General features: G+C 41.2%; 4 non-coding genes across 4 annotated transcripts in view; 3 read left to right on the top strand and 1 right to left on the bottom strand.

The window, feature by feature from the left end:
• Positions 1–1409: 1409 nt before the first annotated feature.
• On the bottom strand, positions 1410–1528 carry LOC140225343 (U5 spliceosomal RNA). The gene has a single exon (XR_011900469.1). It is a non-coding gene; the product is annotated as a U5 spliceosomal RNA (small nuclear RNA).
• A 191-nt stretch (positions 1529–1719) lies between these two features.
• On the top strand, positions 1720–1838 carry LOC140225346 (5S ribosomal RNA). Its single transcript, XR_011900472.1, has one exon. It is a non-coding gene; the product is annotated as a 5S ribosomal RNA (ribosomal RNA).
• A 491-nt stretch (positions 1839–2329) lies between these two features.
• LOC140225348 (5S ribosomal RNA) lies at positions 2330–2448 on the top strand. The gene has a single exon (XR_011900474.1). It is a non-coding gene; the product is annotated as a 5S ribosomal RNA (ribosomal RNA).
• Positions 2449–8962: 6514 nt separating this feature from the next.
• Positions 8963–25819, top strand: part of LOC109030242 (uncharacterized) — a 113798-nt gene continuing 96941 nt past the window's right edge. Inside the window, exon 1 of the transcript XR_011900422.1 lies at positions 8963–9156. This is a non-coding gene — a transcript (uncharacterized protein). The remainder of the gene's footprint in view (positions 9157–25819) is intronic.

The following is a 25819-nucleotide window of genomic DNA, read 5'->3' on the forward strand; positions in this document are numbered from 1 at the left end:
AGCAGAGCATTGAGAGCTCACGCTTCGCGCCATCGCGCCTTCAATTTTTCAGATGCAGCACGGACGTCCATCAAGTACGAATAGTTGTATCTCTGCGCCGTCGTTAACGCGCATCCTTTCCCTCCCTTAATTTCCATATTGTGTTCGTTTGCGTTTGTCTTATTTGTAAAGTTGCTTTAAACTAGAGCAGAACATTGCGAGTTCACGACTCTCGGCATCGCGTCTTACATTTTTCATACATACAATGTGGACATCCATCTTGCGCGAATAGTTGTATGTATTATATACCCTTGGAAATATGGTAATTTTAAATTCTGTACAAATTTTAAGTATTTTTAAAATAAAAGAAGAAGTTGCTCGATTATGAAAACACTTTACCTAATAGCGCGCTGGTTCCATGTTGCTCAATGCGATCCAGTTGTTCCTCTGAGATGTGCACATTGGGACCATACACGTTTTTAGATCCTAGAAATCGTGCAGAATTGTGGAAACACAACTTCCAGAGGAAATGATGAACTTGATTTTTCGACTTTTTCCACGCTGAAATGTCCCTTTTTTAACATTTTCGCCCATATAAAGGCGAACCATTAACACTTTCATTCACGCATTGATCGGTTAAGGACCCTTGGAGATATACCGAAAGTATGTTGAAATGTTATTGATTCGCTTATATTCATTTTAAGGTTGAACTGGAAAAAAGGGCAATATTTAATGAAAGTCGCTTTTTCCTCAAACCTTTGACTACCTCGTAAAAATAATCTTGATTTACCAATTTTTACTTTCTCGCTCCCCTAGGTTTTATCATTTTTGGCTTATATTTGAATTTATTTTATGCCCTTAAGCCCTCAACCGTCCGATGCCAATAAAAAAAAGGCCTTAGGTGACTGCATGCATGACTCTCAGTTGGGTTCCTCTGAAATGGCTAAAGTGACGTCCTTGTTTTGAAACGACGTAAGTCCTTTTCCATTACTATATTTTCACAAATTTTCTGCAAAAAGGACGTATATGAATTTAACTACAGTCTTACTTCTTAAATGGCTTAAGTAACGCGCTACTTTAAAGTATTGTTTTAGTCATAAGAGACGTAACAGGGCTCCTATTTTATTTCGGAAACGGCTTAAGTGACAATTTCTCTCTTGAACGACATTCTATCCATTTTCATTTTCCTATTTATTGTGTTTAAAAAGACGTAAAGTGATTTCATGTTATTTTGTTCAATAAATCTTTTTCCTCTCTCTCTCTCCTAATTATTTGACAAACATCAGCGACACCCACTTTGTCATCCAGAATCGCTTAGGTGACGATTTAAAGATGATGTCTGAGATTTGCAATTTTCAACCTTAGCTGATTATGAGATAATCGTACGTGCGAGATTGGGCTAATCAAGGAAGGGCTGATAGTTCGATTATGTGCCCGACTTTCGTCAGGCATTCCAAAAATTGGGTTTAGACTCATTAATTGACCCTCTCCACGGAAATCTTTAGTAAAAGGCGAAAGATTTATGCGATTTGAAGAGAGTCAAGAGTTCCCGATAAAGGTGAGTTGTGTCGACCCCACTCAAGTCAAAACGCTAACTTCTCGCGCGGTGGATGCAAAACTGTGTTTACAGCGCCCTCTCTACGGCTGCTCAGTGAAGCTCTAATAACCCTCGTATCTATGCGAGAGTCAATAATGTTTGGCACGGGAGCCTTAAGTGCGTTTTGAAATTGCGCGCCCTTCGCCAACGGCCATACCACGTTGAAAGCACCGGTTCTCGTCCGATCACCGAAGTTAAGCAACGTCGGGCGTAGTTAGTACTTAGATGGGAGACCGCTTGGGAACACTGCGTGCTGTTGGCTTCCTATTTTACTCAAATTTACGTTTTTTTATTCGATTTACGTACATTTTCCTTTTCTGCTGTTTAGAGATCACCCCAAAGTTGATTAAATATTTTTGACAATTTTAAAATATTCCTCACAATGTTTTGAAAATATTTCCCACAATATTTTAAAAAAAATTCCAAGACGTTTTTTCTCCATTTCTTTTGGTTTTTTCGCTGTTTGATTTTTTTGGTTTTTTGCTATTGGTTTTTCCGGGTTTTTTTTTTTGTTTTTTTTTCGTTGTTTTTTCCGGTTTTCCTCTTTGGTTTTTCGTTTTTTCTCTTCTGTTTCAGTGAGAACGGCACTGGATAGTTTGTTATTGGTCGATGCAAGCAGGATCTTGAGATGTGAAACGAACGAGCTCTTCAGCTGTTGCTGTTTTAGAGAATTGGGCATCAACGAAAAGAAACAATAGGGTGCCAATAAGGTGCTGGGCGTCCCTATGTACGGTTCCAACTGTCAACTTCTACGTCAACGGCCATACCACGTTGAAAGCACCGGTTCTCGTCCGATCACCGAAGTTAAGCAACGTCGGGCGTAGTTAGTACTTAGATGGGAGACCGCTTGGGAACACTGCGTGCTGTTGACTTCCTTTTTTGAGTTCCTGTGCTTGATATAATATATTTTTTTGGTCGTCAAATTTTTAGGGGAAGTTTGTTAGGATTGGGCCGGGGTGGCTACCGCCACCTAGAATTAGCTTCAAGTTCAAGGTCGTGCAATAATGAAATATTATTCTTTCCTTTTTCCAAAAATAGAAAGTAACTATCTTCATTTCACAATAATTCATTGTGAGCAGTCGTTAAGGCGGTAAAAAAAAAACCACATCTGATGTGGATTAGCATTAAAACACGAGCGATTTTTAATCTGCCACCATGCTATATCGTCTCTCAAATTAAACACAAAATTACTGCGAATTTTTATTTTTAGAGCTGATGTCTCCACCCTTGCTGTTTCTCGATTTTTTTTTAAATTATTTTTTTTTCACGACCATTTTTTATGATGAGCTCAACCTCCGATGCAACCCTACCAAGATCCGTTTGTTAAACTTGCAACATCCATGATCCATCATATCGATGGCTACAGTAAAAGGATGCGCAGCCCCAGATGGCAACGTTCCAAAAGCTCCGATCATACCGACCACGCATTTTCTTTAAGAGGGAGTAGGGACCAGCTCTATAGAGCTCGTCCCTGGAGGAAGGTAAGCATAATATCTCCTCGAAATTTTTCGTGAAAATATTTGACTGAGTGAGGAAGATTCGCTAAAAAATTCATAGACAACTTTCTCTCTCAATAAAATGAAACACAACAACTGGGGATTTGCGACGTCTTACTGATCGACGCGTATTTTTGCGCATTTTTCGACTTTAGCCATCGACATGCGTATTAGTAGTCGACGAACCATGAATTTCCAATCTTCTGATACTGAGCACTGAGCACTAACACCCTATCTGAAGAGCAGAAGCGAAATTTTTTCTGCAGAGCAATTCTTCCTCGATAAGGAGAAGAATAATTATTCCAATGAGGAGTAGGCCTTTTGAGTAGTTGGTCTGCAACGTTCGCTTGACTACATGCCGTCTTCTTTGGGACCGGCTCCATGATGAATAGGTATCCTCGTTTTCATACGTTACAATTTAAATTGTAGCGCTTATTTTTGAACGGTAGACTGGGACTTCGAATTGAAACGACTCACGGTAAATGGGTAAATACAAACTTTCCCCCGACACACTGTGTTCTTTTTTGATACAACAAGAAATCAGCCCCGAAAGTCCGAAACCTGAAACGATCAGATATGAGGATAGAGAAATCCAATTATGAATCGCCTTCAATTTGCGCGTACACCACTTGAGCTACAGGAACGTAACTCTCGTTTAAAAACAAATGAAATTGAAGGCGTTCTACACCCTAGGCTATAGTAATTATTATTGCACATAGAGTGCGCTAGTATCAGTTTTCACGCTATCATTTCCCCCTCTCCCCCTCCCCTCCGTACTGTTAAAGTTGATAAAGTTACCGAAGTGCTGCTCAGTTTTCTTCGATCTTTTCTTTTTTCAGTGATAGTTTTTTGGTTTACGCTTGTATCCGTCGAATGATATCGAGCTAGGATGGCGTTAAGTTGTGCAAGTAAGTCCGCATCTCAATTTTTCCAACTGAAGGGCCCTCATTGCAGGGACAGAATGCAGGACCTCGAGGTCCGGAGCGGAGCCGGACGGAAAGGACCGTTTATCGCCCATGGATATGAATGGTCATTCATATCCATGGTGAAACTGCGAGTACATGGCTCTCATCTCAAGTGCGCTATTTAAAAATATATTCTTCGCTCTTATTTCTTATTAAAAACACAGATTACAGGACATTTTTGAGAGATATTTTTAAGAACTATTTTTGAATTTGCAAAAATGGAAAAAAAAATCACCCTTCATTTATTCACATTGTCAAAATTGGTTATCCCTCAAGAAATCACAATTAGACTTCTCTTTATAAGCTCAAAATTGAATCAGACCGATCGAGATTTATTTTATTGACCGAGCGGAAAGATTTGCGATACCTGCAGATTTAAAAAAAAAATATAAGTAGAACTCGAAAGGAATCGCTGTATTTAATAGCTTATGGAATAATAGTCCAGGCGCCTGGTAGCTAAAAATGAGACTACCTGGAATTTCGGGTACACAGCGATTTTTTTGGCTTACTTTATGTTTTTTGTGTAGCTGAATCCGAATCTGAAATTTCCTTACACGTATCTGGGGTGAATTTGCCGCCAGTATGAAAAAATTGCCTAAAAAGGCCTTTTTTTGCGGGTTTCTTGATATAGCGGCTACGCATGAGAGAAAGTCCCGGATTTAGTTAATGTTTTGAATAGCTGACATAATTTGGAAGAAAATGGTGAATACATATGCTACATTTGCTTAAAATTTGAGGAAGATACAGCATCGTGAACATCGCGCCCATTCACGTTTTCGCGGCGCACCCGTCAACGCGCGATCCGGCGCGCCGCGGTCAGCCAAGTTCCGAAGCGTTCCAAAGTTCCGAGATCCGAGGTTCCTCAATTTTTGAGCAATCACAGAGTATTTATATACCATGTTCTTCCAAATTTCGTCAGCTATTCAAAACATTAACTAAATCCTGGACTTTTTCTCATGCGTAGCCGCTATACAAAAAAAAAACCCGCAAAAAATGGCCTTTTTAGGCCATTTTTTCAAAATGGCGGAAAAGGCTCACCAGATACGCGGTAGGAAACTTCAGATTCGGATTCAGCGACCCAAAAAACATAAAGTAACCAAAAAAAAATCGCTGTGTACCCAAAATTCCAGGCAGACTTACCAGGCGCCTGGACTATTTAGACAATAGACGTAAATGAAACATTCAAATTGAACAATCGCACTGTTATTATCAGTTCGCTAGCAGCATATTCAAATAATATATTTTATTGTATCTTGGAAAAATCGTGCCAGATTTTAAAGTGTTTACTGGTTCAAAATAGGCAGTGAAAAAGTTGCAACGTCGCAAATTGAGGTATGGATGTTTTTTAATTCACTGTCGGTGATGAGAAAATGTGTAACTACGCACGCGTTAGAGTGTAATATCGGCGGCAATCGTGGTCTTCTGCCGTCAAGTCAAGTCGATACTCTTGAAGGCGCTCTGAGCAACTATATCACCTCGGAAGTATTGCACAGTATCAAACGAAATTAAAGGCGCACTAACGTAGGCAACTTGACTGGTAGCGTTTATCGTACGATATGCGACTCCTGATCGATCAATTTTTGTGAAACTCAATACCACGTGGTATTTTTTGACGGAAAACCTGAATTTTAACTCAGATTTTCATTATTCAAAAATTCAAGATAGTGAATGTGGTCTAAGATGCTATCTTGGCACCTGTTTGATTCCTTTTTGTGAGCCTTGGCGGCAATGGATGTTTCTCACATAGAGGTCGAATTTTCATACAAAATTTTAAAATTTAAAACTTCCAGATGGCGTGTGTGGTCTAGAATACTATCTTAGTGCCTTCGAAATTATCCGACTTTGCGATAGAGGTAGCCTTTTTTCCTTTTTAAGTTCAGTTTCAAATCGATGTACTCTCAGCTAACTTATACCTCGATATCGGCTCGCTCTTCAACCGTTATGAAATGAATCTGTTTGTTTTGTTTGTTTTTTTTAATTATTCATGTATTTCTTTTTTTATTCCATTTCCAACAGGAGTCGCATATCGTAAGATCTGTAGGACTCTACGGATGCCAGTGAATTTACATACGTTAGTGCGCCTTCAATTCCGTCAGATACTGTGCAATACTTCCGAGGTGGTATAGTTGCTCAGAGCGCCTTCAAGAGTATCGCCTCGACTTGATGGCGAAAGATCACGATTGCCACTGATATTACACTCTGGACGCGTGCGCAGTTACACATTTTCTTATCACCAAAAGTGAGATAAAAAAACGTCCATACCTCAATTTGCGACGTTGCAACTTTTCCACTGTCTATTTTGAACGAGTAAAAGAACATGAACACTTTAAAATCTGCCATGATTTTTCCGAGATGTGGCAAAATACATTATTTGAATGTGCTGCTAGCGAGCTGATAATAACAGTGATTGTCACTTACAATTAGTACGTTACGGTGCCTTATTACCTCTTCGGGCCCATTTACGTGCAGGTTTATAAAATTTCGGGTCTGGTTTTGTTTGTTCCAGGGTTCGTATACTTATTTTCCCCCTTTTTAATTAAAGCATAGACTTTAGACATTAGACTGAAATCAAAAATTCAAATTCAACAATCACTGTTATTATCAGCTCGCTAGCAGCACATTCAAATAATGTTTTTTGTCATACCTCGGAAAAATTACGAAGATTTTAAGTGTTCGTGTTCTTCTACGTGTTCAAAATAGGCAGTGAAAAAGTTGTAAATTGAGGTATGGATGTATTTCATCTCTCCGTCGATGATGAGAAAATGTGTAAATCCACACGTTCTGGGGTGTAATGTCGGCGGCAGTCGTGATCTTCTGTCATCAAGTCGAGGCGATACGCGTGAAGGCGCTCTGAGCAACTATTCCACCTCGGAAGTATTGCACGGTATCAGACGAAATTGAAGGGGCACTAACGTTGGCAAATTGACTGGTAGCGTTTATCGTACGACCTGTGACTCCTGTGGATAGTATGTGATAAAGTGGTTTATTCAAACACAATTAAGTAAGAGCTACGGTGGTACATTTTCTGTAGGCGGAACATTTTTCTTCTTGCCCTGGTAAAAATGGCAAGTGCGCTCAGATCAGTAGCACTTGCCTTTGGAACAGACCTAAACACTGAACTATGAGGCTCAAAAAAGCTCTCAGAGTTAGGTCGTAATGGAGGGGGATATCCCATAATACTTTGAGAGTCCACCTCTTTATCAAGTCAAACTCTCTATGTAAAGATCGGGAGCAAATACTCAGCAGGTTTGCCGTGTTTTCAGTTTTAGAGTCCTCCGACAAAGGGGCAACCCTGTTAATGTATTTGCTCTCTATCTTTGCATATGTAGAGAGTTTGTCTTGATATAGAGGTGGACTCTGATTTTATTATCTAACGTTAATTTGTATACTCGATGAAATTGATATAGTTTATTTAAATCATGCAGATAAATGCAAGACATATCAGTAGTTACGGTTTACTTAAATGAATTTAAAAAAAAGGACTCTCATGGTATCCCTTCCATTACTTCCTCAACTTTGAGGGCTTTTATTGAGGTTCGGAGTTGGTTTCCGTTAAAACCAGTAGCATCACCGTGTTTCTCTCGAAATTTTACGGCAGAAAAAGTACTTGAATCGCAAAACACATGGAAGAGCTCCATTGCAGTTGGGGTGATTCTGGTTGAATCCACTCAACTCACTCAAGTAACTGTGCTGTAAAAGTGCTCCTCCCCCCTAGGCACCCCTTTTTCCCGCAGGAATACCCGACAGAAGCCTGATTATTGAAATTGATAGAGAAAGCTATAGAGAAAGATGACAAAAAGGATATGGAGGGATCCTATTGGTTGAGGCGGGTGGTTGCGATGGACAAAGGAGGAAGGTACTACACTAACTATAACGGCAACCCACAAGAGACCCTTCAGTCAGTCCATCATTTTCCTATGGGAACTACCCTTTCCAACCAATAGCGTCGCTCCAAACTCCTTATGCCTTCTTTGTCTATAGTTTTGTCTATCAATTTCAATAGTCCATCATTTTCCAATGAGAACTACCCATCTCAACCAATAGCGTCGCTCCAAACTCCTTATGCCTTCTTTGTCTATAGTTTTGTCTATCAATTTCAATAGTCCATAATTTTCCAATGAGAACTACCCATCTCAACCAATAGAGTCGCTCCAAACTCCTTATGCCTTCTTTGTCTATCGTTTTGTCTATCAATTTCAATAGTCCATCATTTTCCTATGAGAACTACCCATTTTAACCGATAGAGTCGCTCCAAACTCCTTGTGTCGACGGTGAAACTACCAAACCACGTATCTCGGTTTGCGACGTCGCAGACTTCCTGTCATACTTTATTTTTTAAATGAAAAACTACTTAACATCCAGTCTTGAAAATTTCTGTGATTTTTCCTGTTTGTGCGGAGAAAATTCCGTGAAAATTTCAAGGAATGATATTGATTTGGTCTACTTCAAAAAAATAAAATTTGAGCGTAGATTTTTAAATACCGCAAACGAGATACGTGGTTTGGTAGTTTCACCGTCGATGTCTCCTTTGTCTATCGTTTTGTCTATCAATTTCAATAGTCCATCATTTTCCTATGAGAACTACCCATTTTAACCGATAGAGTCGCTCCAAACTCCTTATGCCTTCTTAGTCTATAGTTTTGTCTCTCAATCTCAATAATCAGCCAATTATCATACTTTTGCCAGCGGAGACAACCTACCCGGACGGTCACCATCACACCTGAGCGTGCGGAGCCGCGTGCGTGTGTGTACAGGAGAAGGGGGTCCTCGGTAACCCGGGTAATGGCAGGGGGGCCCATAAAAAGGGGGCGGCGGGGGGGGGATTGGCCTGAATACTCGTCAGAGCCGAAATCGGGTGTCGCGAGGGGGGGGGGGGGGGGGGGGCTGCCGCCGCCGCCGAGAAGGTAAGTCAACTTCGGAGTCAGTGTTCGGAACTTCGCGGCGACCGACAGACGCGAGGGCCGACGAGAGCCGCTTCGATGTTTCACGTTCGCGCCGATTGTTTCCGTCATTGTGTGCGGTGATCCGTGTCTGTGTGTGTGAGTGTGGCTCGGGATTGAGATCCCTCATGTTGGATATTTTTTTTGGCTGCTGATTGATTCCCTCGGCTTACTCAAAGGTTCGTTCATGCACTACATTTTGTCCGCGAACTCGATTTTGATTGAGTTCTTCGGAAGATTCAGGGTTATTCAAAAATCACGCACCACTGGCCAGGCCATGAGGGGGGTGGCCATTTGAAATTTATAATTTCCCAGAGGGGAAAATTCCCCCTTTCCCCCCTTCCCCTGAGGGGGTCGAAAACTGGAGAGTACTTAAAAAAGTTTTCCCATCGATATGAGGAAAAACATCACAGATCGCAAGTCGATATCGTAATTAGAACTAAAGTTATGACAAATGGTGTATGACTTTAGAATAACCCTGTAAAACCTCACTCATGAGGCAATATCCCAAACATAAAGGAACAGTGTCGACTGTGTCGACATGCCAGTTCAATTTTTTACGTGTTTACCCGGGGGGGAGGGGGAGAGCATCTAAAATTAGGGGTTTCGGGTTCGGAATCGGTCGATTTCTGTCTTCGGTTCACAGTCAGGAAGTCTTCTTATCATTTTTCAAATTTCTGATAAAATTTCAAAATCTTGACGGAAAACCGGAATTTGAGGTGCAGCTTTAACCTTCCGAAGGGAGGCCAGTGGACACAGCTCCATGAAATTGGGATTATTTAGTGTCAGCTACCGCCTTTTTCCGGAGAGTCTACGTCAATTTTGCGACCAATGAGCAATTTTTGGAGGGGGCACCACCATTCCCCTCTTTAGGGCATTACTTTTGGATGTTGAATAGGTCAGTTTTAACTCTCGGGGGTCAATTAAGGTTTACATTCCTTGTGCTCTTCAATTTGCATGCGATCAATTTCCGATTCGGAAGAGAGCCCCGAATTTAAAAATTGAGCCCCCCTGCTTTACCTACTAAGGGGGACGCGAGGGGTTTCGGGATCATAAAATTTGGATTCTTCCGGGTCGATTACCTGGGGTACCATGTTTTTCCATAGTAGCTACGTCAATTTTGCGACCAAATAGACATTTTTGTTGGGGGCACGGACCCCCATTTTTCGGTCTATGTTGGTCCAATTATGGAATTTTAGGCGTCATAATTAAAGTGAAATTTGTCGCACTTTTCAAGTATGATACAACGTAATCGCAGCTCAACCGGGAACATCAACTTTTATGATCACGACCTCCCTCCCTTTACCTTGCAAGGGGGCTGGGGGGTCGGTATCATGAAGTTCGAATTCTTGGGGGTGGATTTCTTATTGAACCCCGCGGTTCCTTACAACCGAGAAAAAAGCCCGGCACGGGTGGTTTGAAAAATTCCCTGCAGACACATTTTGGGTGAGAGTAGGGTCAAACTGCACCTGAGGGAGGTCAATTTTTTCATAAAATTCCCAGGGCGATCGACCACGCTTGAAACTTCTTTTAAAGTAATTTTGCTAAGAAATTCAAATCTCTTTTGTAGAAGTGGCGACCAGGTCACCCCCCGATTGATTTAACAACGCTTAGCTAGTGGTCAAGATTTTCCGAGTACCTACATAGCCATATTCTACCATGCTCAGGAAGAACGCCGTGAACATTCGAAAGTTGCCTTTCCTTCGATAAAATGTTTAGTTTTTGGAAAATTATGAATATTTTTCCTAGAAATTTTCAGAATCTTTAGGTAAAATTGCGAACTAATTTATCTGAAAACTTGGAGAGAAAATATTCATAAGTTTACCTGGAAATTCGTGTTTTATCCAAGGAAATTTGGCAACGCTTGAAGGCTCATGCATACGGCGTTTTTCCTAAGCACAGCAGTATTAGTAGACACAGTAGATTGGTTGAAACCTCTCGGAGGAGGGACACTTTCCATCGTTTAGAAATCTGCGGATCAAGTCACTCGAACAAATCGCTAACGAAAACCGGATAATCCTCATCGTTCGAATTTAAATATTTTTCATAGTGCTGGTCATGGCCTCCATGGTCCACTGGTCGACCTGACAATGAGTGACCAAATCACCGCGGCTGGACAGTTCGGCAGTGTCTCATGGCTGAATCATGGCCGTGGGACTACACGGCTACGCGATGGAAAAGCCTCTTTGACAATTTTTCAATCACTGATTATCACTGTCCAATCCGAAGTTAAATTGGACGTATTTCTGCCAAACTGAACTATGTGCATCATGACTTAAGCCCTGTTATGCATATATTCTTATGGGTCTCAGGGCTCATGTCTTAATGCACATTGTTCCATTTGGTACAAACACGTCCAATTGCTATTACTATTTGAAATTTTACTGGAATTATTGTCATAGGATGACGAAAATTCACAAGAAAATGAAGTGACATGACTCTTATAATGTTAGGGAACGCAGTTTTTCTGAATTTGTTACCCCCCCCCCCCCCCCACCTCCCTCTTCACTCATAGACATAATATCACAATCCCAACTATACTTCTAGGTGACTTTAGCGCCAGATATTAGAGTAGTTGCACAAGCCAGATCTATAGTAAAATCAGCTGAAAGTGTGGTTCGATCAACCATACTTCTAGCTGGTACTCTCACAGTCAGCATAAGTGTGGTTGGATTAACTATACCGCTGGCTGGTGCCTTTACACTTCTAGCTAGTGCAATTACTCTTATGGCTGGCGCCAAAATCTGCTAGAAGTATAGTTGAGATGGTGATGCCTTTTTTTTCAGTGGCTCGAAACGCATTTCAGTCGGTTTCCCACAGTAGTGGATAATGCTTCACTGAAAAAAAAAGTTACGAACTATTTAGACATACCGTCCGTTCCGGGGCCAGAGGCCGAAAATTTCGGGTGCTGCAGCAGTAGCCTCGACTGCTCCAAGTGTCCCGCCCGGAACCTTCGGCCTCTGAGCCCGGAACGCGAACGGTATGTCTATATGGCCCGTATAATACGGCTTCCAGGACCGGAGTCTTTTTTCAGTGCACTAATCTTAACGCCGGGTGCCAATAGTCCATACCACAGCCTTGTTTTACATACAAGGAACATTTATTGTGGATCCCACAAGGAAAAATAGTCCCGATGAACTCTGAATAGCATCTTAGAATCGGATCGGGCCATGTCTAGTTGTACTCGCAGTTCAATGGCTCGGCGCACGACTTTACAATTCATTCATGATAATTGCTCGCGTTCTTCGCTGCCTCTCTTGATTCATTCACGCATCAATGAATGAAACAAAGCATTGGGTGAACCCTTACCAATACGACTTGTACTTAAACGCAAACACCGATTATTGCACATTGTCCTCTCCGTCCACAGCAATCATGGAGTTGCTATGAGTCGATAATTGAGACATTTTTCGGTAAAAGGACGTATGAGACTTCTAATGCTGCTAAGATTGAACAATGTAGCTCTCTAGTCGTATAAGTAACTTATGTGACAGATCTTCTATGAGTTTTTCTGAATCTGCTTCGAGTTTTTCCTCACGGAAAATAATACGGAATTTACGGAAAATATACGGAAGCAAGTCGGCTTTGAACGAATTTCATCCGCCAAAACGCTGTAAAATAATGCACAATGGAGAATTTGCAAGGGTCTGTTTGATGCATTTCGTGTTTTAGTGGAATCTACTAAGTGAACTGAACACGAAGATACCCTGGATTCAAAAATTGAGCAATTATTAGAGGAGATATGACATAATAACCGATTCTGCTAAAATACATGTGTTTAAATGGGAAGTGCCGCCAGATGACGCCATGAAGGCGGCACATTTCCTCACTTTTAAATAAATTTTTCTCCAATTTCTCAAATCCGAAAAAATTATGAAAAATACTGCAAACTCAGCTCATTAGGCACTTTGAGATGAACCAATAAAATTTTTGTGTGCAAATTCTCCATTTAGCAGCATCGCAAGCTTCGTGAGCCCTTTTACCAAAAAAGTCCTCAATTGACGAGATAATGCGTATTCCAAAAAATGTCAAAGAAATGAAGGTGTAATTGAGCAATGATCTGTAACCTAGCTAGGATTGTAGCGAATTGACTGTCCTGATAAAACTTGAAGGTGGCTGTTTGATTTTGGAAAATATTTGACACTGGTCAACGTCAAAAATAGGTACTCTATACTCTGTGTGAAAATAGTTCAAGATCAGTGCAAATGACGCTGATGTCGTCATAATCAGTTCGAGCTCAATGCTTATGGAAACTAATCTCAGTGCTGATCAGTACTTGCTCTGTGATCAGAACTGATGACAGTGATCAATGTTGATCCTGACGTTAGCGTTACACTTCCACTGGTTCCTGGCTTTTTTGCCATTGATCTCGATGTTATATCTGTTCCGAAGGCAAGTGCCATTTTCCATTTTTACCAGAGTGCGTTACCCTCAAAATTACAAACACAACATCTATCAGCACCTCTAGGAGTAAAAGGATTTTTCAGAAAATCCAAGGATATTTTCTGATCTGGTCAAAATAAGGAAAAAACGGCTCTCTCATTCTCAATTTTAGTTTCGAATCACAAAAATAATTGATATATCGAATGCCGTCACCATTCTACGATAAAAATATTGTTTTTTGTTATTATGTATTGTATATATGTATTGTTAAAAAACTATCGATTTTTCAAAAAAAAATCTGGAGATTTGAGATCTTCGGGGGAATCCGGAGATTGTTTTCTTCCCAGGTAGAGATTTTACGTCGAATCACTAGCTATGACTTCATGCTCCATAATTCAGCCGGTTTTTTTTTTAAGTGATCGATTTGTCTATCATTTCAGCCCGTAGTCATTCTGAAAACAAGTACATCCTTTTAAACCTGTGGTGAGGCGTTATTGATCGATTATCGATATTTCCCCATTCGAAGCTTTGGTACACATCGATTGTTAAGGTGTTCGTTGTGGACGCCGTTACTCGATTCTTTTCTACAAATATAAATGACAGATCAATCGATGTATCGCAAAGCACGCCACGCCACTGCTTCAAGCATGAATTTATGTATGAGCCTCGGTTCTGTCGCACTTTGTACGCTCACAAATGGACCGAGTTTAACAGAAAGGAACCAAGACACATCAGCTATTGCCAAATCTGACCGGGCAATTTAATTTTTTACGAGAGATCGTTTGTGCGGATTCCTTTGACATTTTTAAGGAATTTGCTTTGAATCAAGGAGAATTTTCACTGAAATTTGCACGAAATTCCGCACAGCCGTTTTCATGAAAAAAGTTAACTTGCCCGATTAAATTTGGCAATAGCTGATGTGGCTTGGTTCCTTTCTGTTTAATGCGGTCCAAATATACGCTGAAATATAAGTATGGTATTCTCGGACGGAGTGTTGTCCACCGAGCACACTCCATTTTGAATTTTGACAGTGGCTCTTGAAAGGAATCGTGTGGATGACCCACGAGTCCTGTTTACATTAGTTCGTCCTTTCATCACTTCGGTCCACCTGCACTGTAGGGGGACGTTAGGCGTTTCAAGGTCGGAACCGGGGCGGGGGCCCGGCCATGCGTGGGCCCTCGGCGTCGGGGCCCCGACTGTCGAAAAGTCGCTCGGCGTCGCGACGCCCGCACTCGGGCGACAGCGTCACGAGCGTCGAAGCGCGACACAGGCGTCTCCGTTCGGGATCGTCAGTGCGTAACGCACGCGTCGACAGCCGTCATCGGATGCGACGCTCGATTTTAGTCCGTTACGTCACCCGGGAACTGCGCGTCGTTGACACTTAAAAAGTTGAATTGAACGTATTTCTTCCAAACAGAACTATGTGCATCAAGACATGAGCCCTGATGCCCAAAAGAATATATACATAGCAGGGCTCACGTCATAATGCACATAGTTCCGTTTGGTAGAGATACGTCCAATTGGTCAATGAGCTGTACCTACTCTGCCGTGCTAAGGAAGAACGCCGTATGAACATTCGAGCGTTGCCAACTTTCATTCGATAAAAGATTTATTTTCAAGGAAAGTTATGAATCTGTTTCCGTGGAATTTTCAGACACTTTAGATCAAATTACGAACAAAATCATCTGAGAAATTGGTAGCAAAATATTCACAAATTTTCCTGAAAATTAGTGACTTGTCTGAGGAAATTCGGCAACGCCTGAAGGCTCATACAGCGTTTTTCCTTAGCACGGCGAAAAATGTCGCAGGAACCTTCAAATGTTGCCGAATTTTTCCCGATGAAGTGGGACGTTTTACGGTAATTGATGAATATTTTTCTCAGGAAGTTTCAGATAATTTAGAGCGCACAGTGCGAGCAAATTTTTTTAAAAAACTGGAAGGAAACCATTCACAAGTTTCTATGAAAATATGTTATTCATCGAAAAAATTTTGCCGCACCCGAAGCTTCATGCGGTGTTTTTCCTTGACACGACAGTATAGGACGTGGATTCTTCTCTACCGTCATGACAGTCAATCCGCATCTCCCCAAATTCTTCAAATTTTCTCTAACTTTCATTTTCTTTGAGCGTGACCATCCATGAGAAAAGGAATCTTATTTAGATAAAAGAAACAACATACTCATAATTCCATTTTGGTCGAATTGGGTAAAAAAAAACGGATTTGAGCTAGGTTCTTATTTACACGTGCGTCTAAGTCCTTTGACTGGTCCACGAAGAAAAAGCAATCTGCTAGCGTGATTAACTGTAGAGTATCTTCATGGGGAGAGTCAGTCACGTCTTTGCAGTTCACTGATTGTTTCTGCAATTTTAGGCCTTTCAGAAGGTTCGGTGTAAACAATACAAATATTGCAATCTGAAGAATGACTCTAGCATTGCGTTTGGTGCAACGCGAGAAGTATTCCTGCAGTCTTGCAGGTGCTGATATGCGTTACCTTATTGTGCTCCCGATTGCAGTTTGCGCGCGGAAGCATTGGCGGAAGCATAAGAGTATTTTCATGGGGAGAGTCAACCGTGTCTTTGCCGCTCAAGGATTGTTTCTGCAATTTTAGGCCTTTCAGAAGGCTCAGTGTAAACAATATAAATATTGCAATCTGAAGATTAGCAATGACATTTTTTATGTTATAAGATTGGCTGCCCTCTCGGGCCCTAAGAGCTCCATATTTCGACTTGTCCGTGTTTCGCTCTGTGGCCATGGATATGTCAAAGGCAAATAGTAAAATCAGGCATTTTGTTAAATGTCAAGGCAAATAGTCAAATATTCTTACTTAGATTGAAATTTTGATTTTTTACCCTAATTTCAGACAAAACAAGTTGTGTCTCCTGCAAGAAAGAATTTTCTGCTGCAATCGTATTTTAAACGAATTTAAGATCCTGAATGCACATTTCTCATGAAACTTTTAGCACGTCATTAAACATAGAATTCTTAAAATGTTAAAATTTAATTGTACCAAAGGCACGTGAAAAGGAAGAAACAAAGTGAGTTTGCGAATTTGAAGAGTTATCCTTCCTAAAATATTGAAAACCCGTGAACTCCTAGCCATAAATTTACAGAATTCCATAAACTGTCAAAATTTGAGTTCTGGCATAGATATTTGACTAATTGCCTTTGACTGATATCCGAAAAATGAATCCTAACCCTCCGCAAAGTTTCGCCTCATAGCGGTATAGGATTCACAGTCACCGATGAAAGGTCGAAGGTACGCTTTCCGGTTACGTGGAGTTCCAGTCCAACGGACGGTGCTGTAACGCTGCGAACCCGTCCATGGGAGTGATGCCTGGGGACTAGGAATTTACGGCGGAGCGGAGGAGAAGGGGGGTTCAGAAGTGCAAGGGAGCAAGAGTGATTGCATCAGTCACGTCACTCACTCACTGCACTACACGTCCGACCGGTCCGGGCATCGTCTTCGGAACACCGGCATACAATGGATCCAGTCTATAGGAGAGTTCGGACACAATTTTGAAACTTGAAACGCTTATAACTCCGTTTATACAAAACTTTGAGGTTCTAAAATTGGTTCTATTGGTTTTCCCGCGGTATTTTCTCCTAGAAGCACCCCTTACAATTTACCGGTCCAGGCATCGTCTTCATTGGCGGATCTAGCAAATTGGCAACATTGTCTTCTCTCCATTTAAACCTATGGAAATGTATCGATTCTTGAAGGGGCCAGGTGCTCTGACAAGAATCGATTATTTAGCATTGGTTTAAATGAAGGCAATTTGGTGTTGCGAAATTGCTGGATTCGCCTCTAATCGTCTTCGGAAGATCGGCACACAATGGATCGATTCTATAGGAGAGTTCGGACACAATATTGAAACTTGAAACGCTTATAACTCCGTTTATACAAAACTTTGAGGTTCTAAAAGTGGTTCCATTGGTTTTCCCGTGGTATTTTCTTTTAGAGGCACCTCTTACAATTTAAAATGTGACGAAATAAATATCAAAATTTGCGACATTAGTCAACAATTTGAGTCACAACAGGACTCTTATGGATTTTGCTCCATGATTTACTTTTCTACTCCCGCGTTGAAGTTTTTTACAGTCTCCGTGTGTCTGTAACTTTTTAATTACTATATGTCTATATTCATTTTACGCCTATAGGGGGGCTAGATGATGCTATTACCGATTCTTGGGGGAAAACTCCCCCTTTGCTCCCATAGCCACTGCCAATCTTCAGATTCCACTATCAAACCAATACGGCCAATAATGCTCATAAATGTGTGTTCTTACGCAAAATAAATGAATAAGTTAATGCGAAATCTATAATGAGTCTGTTGCAAACTTTTGCTAGAGCAAAAATAAGAGTGCTTGTGTTAGTAAATGTCTCAAAAATCACGATGAGCGCATTCGCAATGTTTGAAATGCACACCTAACTCCACAATCTGCGTTAGAAAATTGCGGTTTTTTTTTTAGCTTCCCGCTTCATGAAACGATACTAAGCGACAGTTGAACATTTTGTTAGAAGTGTTGTTCTATCCAACCTCTGTGCACTAGGATACTACACAATATTCAACATGGCTGATACCAATCCGCCAAAACACATGTGCCTGGACGAGATTCTAACAATTTGTTAACAACCCAGCGTGTTTACATTCACGATTTCTTCACGTTAATAAAGATTCGCTTATTGACGCGCAAGCCAGGGATGAAAGCGCAATGGAGTGTTTGTCGAGTCATGTTCACAGTGTGATGCGGCTTCAATCCAGCTAGCGGCAATGTGCTTATACTGGTCGAATAGTCATCGCGAATAACTCTAGCATTGCGTTTGGTGCAATGCGAGAAGTATTCATGCAGTCTTGTAGGCGCTGATATGCGCTAGACGCCGACCGCACTGTTTGGCGCAATACGTGAAGTATTCCTGCAGTCTTGCAGGCGCTGATATGAGTTACCTTATTGCTCTTTGTGCTCCCGAATGCGATTTGCGCGCGGAAGAATTGGCTATGTTCGGTATTGCTATTGCAAAAGGGTTGAGTGGAACGACTCCTCTAAACGAAATATGGTCACCTGTGCCGTAGTATCGTTTTTGAAGCGGAAGCTTAAAAAAACGCAAATTTCTTACGCAGATTGTGAACTTAGGAGTGCATTTCACACTTTGCTAATGCACTTAACGTGATTTTTTAGACATTTACTGATTGAAACAACTCTTATTCTTATTCAACTCTCTTCAAAAGTTTGCAACAGGCTCATTGTAATTCAAATACGTGCTTTTCAAACAGCGGGGTTTTGTAATAATGAATCACACTTTTGAATGCATAGGTTAGCCACCTTTTGGGCCCTAAGAGCTCCATGACCTCTTACCTAAAATTACCGACTTGTCCGTACTCTCCCTATATTCCTATACATATGGGTATTTTAGCAAAAACCAATAAAAGCTCTTCATTCCTCAAAATATATCTAGACTGCCGGCTGATTATTGAAATTCATGGACAAATCTATAGACAAAGAAGACAATCACAAAGCTATCCCATTGGTGGAAGCAGGTGGTTGCAATGGACAAAGGAGGCAAGTAATAGACTAACTAACGGCAACTCACGACAGACCCCGTAGTTGGTCTATCATTTTCCCCTTTAGTCTATAAAAACCACCCGTTTCAACCAATAGGATCCCTCCATATCCTTTTTGTCTTCTTCGTCTACAGCTTTGTCTATCAATTTCAACAGCGCAGCGGACCGATTATTGAAACTGATAGACAAAGCTATAGACAAAGACGACAAAGGGGATTCGGATGGAATCCTATTGGTGGAACCGGGTGATGGCGATGGACATAGAAGGTAGGTAATGGACTAACCAACGGCAACCCATCAAAGACCCGAAAGTTCGTCCATCATTTTCTTCCTTAGTCTATAGGATCAAACCATGTCAACCAATAGGATCGCACCATACTCCCTACGTCTTCTTAGTCTATAGCTTTGTCTATAAGTTTGAATAATCGGCCCGCTGCACTCGACACCGGAGGCCACGCGGCCAAAACGCCGGAGAATTCGAGTGCAATCGAAGCTGCCAAGCGTCCAGCGCCAATGCAACATCCAACGCAACGTCCGGACGGCGGACGCGCGCCTCGCCGGACTTCTCAAGTGCAAGTTCTTGCTCCTGATCATCGCTGCCAGCCCGCTCTGTATCCTCTTTTCACTCTCTTGCTCTCCTCGAGTTCCTCGCCAAGAACGGCAACGCTGCCTACTCGGAGCAAGTTCAACAATCACCACTCACGCGACAGGCGTGGAATGGACGGGCAGACATGCGTTCGTCTTCGTCGTGTCATCCTCTCGAGATGGACGATTCTGCCTCTTAACCTCAACGCTCCAGTTCATTCTCACGCATTGTTTTAATTTTCAAGACCGAATCGGCGTTCAGTCCTCCGCTGCCGAGCCGTAACCGAGTCTCTTCAATTCCGATCTGTGAGAAAAAGCTTTCTCGGCGGTGAATTTTTCAAAGAAACGAAAGTTGGTGAGAGACGCGCACTCCGTCGGAAACAGATTTAAACCTCAAGGATCGTTTCTTAAACTAAAATTAAAACAATTTGCAATTTGCTATTCGCGACAGATTAAACCAACAAATAGGATAAGACTTTAAAAACACGGGAAAAAATGGGATAGTCGTCACAACCAACGGCTAGTTAAAAATACGCCAGCTCTCAACGGCGGTAGTTGTCGTAACATGGTAGTTGTTGTAACTACCCGGTTAGTTGTGTCCTCCACCGCGGTCGTTTTCGTTACTAGGTAGCTGGCGCATTTTTAACCAGTCGCCGGTTGTGACGACTATCCTATTTTTTTTTCGTGAGCCACAATACATATTTATTACCTCATCAACAGTTAACGTGTAACACGATATTCTCACTCTAGGAATTAAAATCTAATTACTTAGATTAAAACTTAAAAAAAAAAAAAAAAAAAAAAAAAAAAAAAAAAAAAAAAAAAAAAAAAAAAAAAAAAAAAAAAAATGCGATGCAGAGAAAGGACTGTGGGGTACTGATATAATTCTGAACGTTGGATTTCAAACATAATTTTTGCACCCTAGGGCGTACAACCGCTCAGGGCCTCTTAAATGTTTCTCTAAAATATTTCGTCCATAGATCTCCAAAATATTTTGTTTCTAGGTCTACGTAATCAAGTAAATCCCAAAGGTATGAACATCCTTAAATGTGTCGGGGGCAACAACGTTGAATGTTGAAAAACGGTGGGAGATGTGTTCCAACCGCTGATAGGTAGGATATTCGCGCTTTGGGCGTCAGCGGTTAGCTCGGCTGCACTGAACTCAACATTACCTGTCAGCGATGTAGAGCGTGTAGCCAGAAAACAAGGTCAAAGCTGACTCCTGGGAGAATGTGCAGTTGCAACCTCTGTGCGAGGGAGTCATTCCCAGATGAACACAGACACTGCCGTGCTAATGGAAGACGCTGTAGAACTATTCGAACGTTATAAAAAATTTCTTATGAAATGTGAGGTTTTCTTTTTCTTCTTCTTCTTCTTCTTCTTCTTCTTCTTCTTCTTTATAACGTCTCGGAGGATTTCTCTTCGCACACAATTTTACTCTCCTTATCCACTCTCTTATAAGTACCAATCTTCATGAAATATATCACATACCTCCAGGCTGATTATTGAAATGAATAGGCAAATTGAAAGACAAACGAGACAAAAGGAAAATTGAGCAATCCTATCGATGGAAGTGGGTGGTTGCAATAGAGGAAGGGGGTAAGTAATAGACTAATTAACGGCAATGGACGAAACGAACCCTATATTTAATTCATGGTCTTTGGTCTATAATAATCACCCGCTTCAACCAAAAGGATCGCTCCATTTCCTCTGTGTCCATGGCTTCGTCTATAGTTTTATAGCATTGTCTATAGCTTTGTATATAGATTCGTCTATCCATTTCAATAATCAGCCTAGAATTCGTTGAATAAAAGCTGGGTATCCGATTTAAACGAGTGCAGTTTGCCCATTCCCACCCCCGCCACCGCTAGTATGAACTTGCTTGGAGCTTCGCGTCGCGAAGACAGCGCCGAGTCGCGCTGTGCTTCAATGGCTCGTCTTGATGAATGCACCGCGACCGCTCGGAATCGGCGGAATGAAACGTATACCATGTTACGATTCTACGATTCGGCATTCAAAACAATCCTGCCGTGTCCGTCTGTTCTCCGACTCCGTCTGACAGGAAGATGACTGATCGTCCGACCCGAGTCGTCTTTCAAACTCCGACCGGTCACGGATAAGCGGTGCAAGGTCAAATGCAAGTAACAGTTACACTCCGGCCGTCGACCGATCTAACGCTGGAGAAAAAAGATCGGTCGTATGAAACGAACAAGGAGGAAAATCCATACTGTTGTACTAGAGTACATGGATGATGAGAGTGCGGTCATGTCGTTAAATTTGAGGTTAGGGCATAGAACTTTTAAGGCCCGAAAGAGCAGCCAACCTGTGAAATCAAATAATCCAAAATTATTTATCATCGAAACCCTGGTCTTCTAGGTGTCTTTCCTAAACGGGCGTTTAAGTCTTCTATGATGCGCATAAATAGTCACTATAAAGTGACTTATGGAATACGTAACGCTGAAGAGGATCGAGGAGAGCGTTACGAGCGTTACGAAATTTTATTTTTACGTGTTAAAGAATAGGATGGTCACGATCAGTCTACTAAACACTCTAAAAGTGCGTAAACTTACTCGGTATGGACTCCAATACCATTTGAACGCTTGCATGCAACTATTACTGCTTAACGGATGTCCGTGTTGCATAATACCAAAAATGAAGGCGCTTCTGATTTTGGAACCATCTAAGCATCGGAAACTCCATTTCAAAGCACTAACTTTTTGCCGCGGAGGAATTTTCTTCGAAAGAAAGGGCAGTGATTTTTGTGGCCAGGAACGTAGCCATTGACTACCATGATTCAAAAACGTTTCCCCAAAATTGACACTTCCATGCGATTTGCCAGGAATTTTATTCAGGTCACTGCACAAAATTTTCTGATGCCTACCTTGAAAACTGTGAAGAAATTAGTCCCTTCACACCACACAGATTAAGAAAGTTCGTGTTCTTGTTTTTTAAATGCTTTCAGAAAGACGGTACTAGAGATATTGGATTAAATTCCGGTGTGCTTATGACTCACAAAGGGTAGCAGGCTGCAAAACAATCCTTTTGAAATTAATTCTGAGAGTCTCAATAGGATCCGGTGATCATACTCTCCAAAGGCGGATTCAGTAATTTGGTAACACCGGATCTCCTCCATTTAAACCTATGCTAAATAATCGATTGCTGTCAGAGCACTTGGCTCCTCCAAGAATCGATACATTTCCAAAGGTTTGAATGGAAGAAAGACAATGTTGCCAATTTGCTGGATCCGCCAATGATACTCTCTAACCTAAAGATACTCCAAGTTCCAAGGGGGGGGGGGGGGGGGGAGGTTAACTCCCTACATGAAGCTCAAACATTGTCCGATCTATTTTGAGATTTGAAACCTTCAGAATGTCGCGTAACCTCTTTTTGCATTCCAGCGCGACCTATATAAATCGTCATTCAGTTCACTGCGCTCATGATTGACACTAAAGATGCATGGCAAAAATGTTACGTGTTCCAAAGAGAGCCAGCTGGTTGGAGCGCTCTCCACTTTATGATATGGGACTGTGCCTGTTTTATGCCATGGTTCTTTTTTTTTGCCGTGCCGTATACGACCGGCTACACGCTGAATCGAGCCATGCCATAAGCGCTCAGAATATCCACGGCGGGTGAATACCCGCTCACCACTTACCGCCGTTCAGCCGATATACTCACGCGTTCTTACGTAATTGCCCCCCCCCCCCCCCCACGTTATTGCCATTATGCAGTAAAGCCAGATCACCATTAAAATATCTCCGATTGGCGGATCGTTACAATGTAAACATTACAGCGTGTTTTACGTGCAAAATTTTGCAACGGTTTTCTCCACCGTTGATTTAACCGGCGCTGATGGTGACAATTTTTTCGTCGGTTGCTTTGAAATTAGTTTTTTTCTTCTCTTGTGTTTTTTCTGCGTTCGGAGGCGAGTCGCACAATACGGGCAGCGAAACTTATTTTGCTTCGTTTTGTGTAGAATGCATAGCGTGTATTGCCACTGTGGGTCAAATCAATATAATGATGCCAATGAGCTCCACGGGGGGCCATGGCTATTTTATGAAGTGAAATGAGGACGTGTCAGCTAGGTATTTGTTTTGTTTTGGGTAATAAGTTTCTTATATAAATATTTAGAAGTCATTTTGGCCGTCGGTTGTGGTCAATTCTTTGGGGAAACTCCCTGAACCGTTCTATAAAAAGGTGCTTCTTTCCCCTCTGGCAATTTTCAGGGGAATATGGTTCCTCGAAAAATTTCTTGAGATATTATTTTGACTTAAAGCGTCGTTCACTGGAAAAAAACACATTGGATCTAGAGTCCAGACTCTTGAAGACATTGACAAGAAAAAGTACTCTTGATTCAATCGGATTTTTGCTTGAATCAAAACGAAACCCGCTTAAATTAAGAGGCTTAGTTCTTGATTTAAGCTAGATTCCAATTGAATCGAGAGTACTTTGTCTTGTCGATGTTTTTAAGAGTCTGGACTTTAGATCCAATGTGTTTTTTCCAGTGTTTCTTGTCGACAAATTTGGTTGTTTTAGTTAAATCTGTTTGAATTCCACTGAAAGTCAGTTTTTTTCGTTAAAAAGGTGTCATTTTGATATCGTTAAGTTTCAGTTTAAAAAAAGATGGCAAAACGACGTTTCCTCAACTCAAAAAAATAATTTTAAGTTATCTTCACGAATTTTACCAGAAAAAATCAAATTTTGTCCATAAGAAACAACGCTTTAAGTCAAAATAATATCTCAGGAAATTTTTTTTCAGTGTCGGCAGATTTGTCCATCAGTATTATTGTTAATTCAAGTAATTGTAATGTCAAATTCAAGTGGATCAATTAATTTTTTATCAAAGAAAAGTTCATTCTTTCGCATTTTAAACAGAAAACTTCATTTGGATTAAATAAAATTCTGTCATTCCGAAAAAATGTATTTAAGAGACGGACTTTTTTTCTACGTGAATGAAGAACGTTTTTTTATAATTTTTCCATGTATCGCCGCTTTCTTCACTGATAGTGCGTCAAAATTTATCGCAGATATCATCGTCATCAGAAATAATGAGTCTCAAGACGACTAAAGTGCCTCAAAATATTACGAAAAGACAATCAATCGGGTCGTCACATAACATTGCGGATCGACATGAAAATGCGTTCCTCTGGTAGCTTCGTGGTTAACGCCCGCGGAGAAAGGAGCCTCGGCGAAGGGTTTACGAATATTGCGGTTAAAAAATCGCTCCAAAATGACAAACCGAACCGGATGCATGACGCTGTGAAGTTCACTTCACAGTCTTATTTTATAAAAGTCAGTGAAAAAACCAAAGGATTCCGAGGCCTAGTATCTTTGAACCGATAGACTGTATTTATTTGGAGACTTGAACGCGTGGATAAGAAAGGAGAGACACTTAGTTCCGACGAAAAACTCGACAAAATTTGCTACTCTGAAAATTTTACCTACATTCTCTGTATCTGGGGGTCACAATTGTCAATTAAATTGGAACTTAACGCTCTCTTTCAGCAGAGTGCTATGTCACCATATCATGAACATGTCTCATTTTCCATGAACGGTAATTTAAGTTTTTCAGAAGCTCCCGGAAGATCTGCCGTGTTAAGAAAGAACGCCGTATGAACATTCGAGAGTTGCCAGATTTCCTTGGATAAAACGTTTATTTTAGAGAAAAATTATGAATATTTTTCCTTGAAATTTTCAGACTTTTCGATCAAATTACAAGAAAAATATCTGAGAAATTGGCAGAAAAATGTTCGCTTTTCCTGAAATTTAGTGATTTCCCAGAGGAACGCAAGGCCTTAAGGCTCATACGGCGTTTTTCCTTAGCTAGGCAGAGATCATACCTACCCCAGTCTCGCTGGGCAAAATTTTAGGTTTAGAATATGGGCAAAATGTATCAAAGCTGGTGAACATATCCATAAACTTGGCTCGATTTTGTCACTCGAGTCTACTCGAAGAAGTCAGTCACAGACCGAAATTGCGGTTTGTGTTTGCTCAATCCAGCTTGCGTTCGGTTAATCAATCCGTTTGGAAAATTACGAGACCCATGCTCTGTATTTGAATATTAACCCATTGTTTCTCGCCATTGTTCCCGAATAACCTGTTGAAACGAGAGGCTAGATTCGGCTGCCCACATTATTCCTCCCGTCCAATCGCAGACTCAACGGTCCGTTGACACGATTGCCAACGACTCTGAATCGAAACATACATTGTTTTGGGGTTTTGCCGAGTCGGTTGACAGAATTAATCCGTCAAGCGCTTACGGCCTGTCTGGAAAAGAATTCACTGAAAATTAGAATTTCCGTTTTGACTCCGATGA

Source organism: Bemisia tabaci, chromosome 8 (assembly GCF_918797505.1).
Source record: "Bemisia tabaci chromosome 8, PGI_BMITA_v3".
NCBI lineage: Eukaryota > Metazoa > Arthropoda > Insecta > Hemiptera > Aleyrodidae > Bemisia > Bemisia tabaci.